Here is a 1474-nt window from a genome sequence, read left to right as displayed (position 1 = left end):
TCATAAGGTCATTGCTGAGAAATTTTATCAATATATTGCAATATGGCCTTTGGCATATTGCAAGGAAACCAGCAAACCTTTCACATTTCATAAATGTAACTAATAACACTCTGAAACTAATAATATAACAAAAAAAAACTGTGATATTAAACTGTGATATTATCCATCCATCCATTTTCTGTACTGCTTATCCTATACAGGGTCAGGGGGAGCCTGGAGCCTATCCCAGGGTACTCAGGGGAGACAAGGCAGGGGACACCCTGGAAGGAGTGCCAACCAATTGCAGGGCACAATTGCAGACTCATTCACACAATATGGATAATTTGGAAATCCCAATCAGCCTACAATGTATGTCTTTGGACAGGGGGATGAGACCGGTGTACCAAGAGGAAACTTCCAAAACATGGGGACAACATGCAAACTCCACACCCACAGGTCAGGGGTAGGAATTGAACCCCCAACTTTAGAGGTGTGGGGCAAATGTACTAACCACTAAGCCACTGTGCCCCTGTGTGATATTATCCACAACTTATAGATGTAGGAATTGACAGAGAAACATCAGGTATGAGGGAAGGGAAATGGGATTCACAGTATAATAAAATGCACATTAGCTCATGTGTGAAGCCTGACCTTAGACGTTTAAGATCCGCTTTCATTTCTAAAAGATATAATTGCTGACTATCCCAGATCTTGGCAGATAGCAATTTTGTCTCATTATAATATGTACATATGAAATGTACAGACTGCACTACACTACCACACTCGACACTTTCCTTACCCAACTAACTGTTTACATACAGTATACTATTATTCATATACATTTATATTATAAAATTACTCTCTTCATATATCACTACTCACTATTATCAGAATTCTTATACCATAGTGTACAGTTTAATATACAGTTCTAGTATTTATTTCATTTGATTATGCACACAACATACAGTACATTGTACCTGGGTCCCAGGAGTTCCGCAGTTTTTGAAATACTCAAACCAGCCCATCTGGCATCAACAATCATTCTGTAGTTAAAGTCACAGAGATCACACTTTTCCCCTATTCTAATGGTTGATGTGAACATTAACTGAAGCTCTTGACCTGTATCTGCAGGGTTATTTGTAGATGTGTGGGTTACTGTGAACAGGTGAGTCCTATCATGAGATCAGGAGATTGTGAACTGGTATAGATGTTTTGTTTGATATTGTGTCTGATGATCAGGTGACAAGGTGAAAGAGCTCACTCTGGGAGCTGATTGGGGTTTGGCCCCTGGGACAGGAAGGCAAGAGTATGAGGCTTGCAGTTAGGGTTGTCAGGTTTCAGCAAAAGTCCAACCCCAAATACAAGTCAAAAATCACGCAAAAGGCTCAAAACTAGCCTAAAACATTTGAGCATTTGACAAGGGAGACAAGCATTTTCTTCATTTTTCCAGTCTCTGTATGGTTAACAAAAGTAACATCAACAAGTTTATCGCTAC

This window comes from Ictalurus furcatus, chromosome 24, assembly GCF_023375685.1.
Source record: "Ictalurus furcatus strain D&B chromosome 24, Billie_1.0, whole genome shotgun sequence".
Classification (NCBI taxonomy): Eukaryota; Metazoa; Chordata; class Actinopteri; order Siluriformes; family Ictaluridae; genus Ictalurus; species Ictalurus furcatus.
This window is presented reverse-complemented; position numbering follows the sequence as displayed.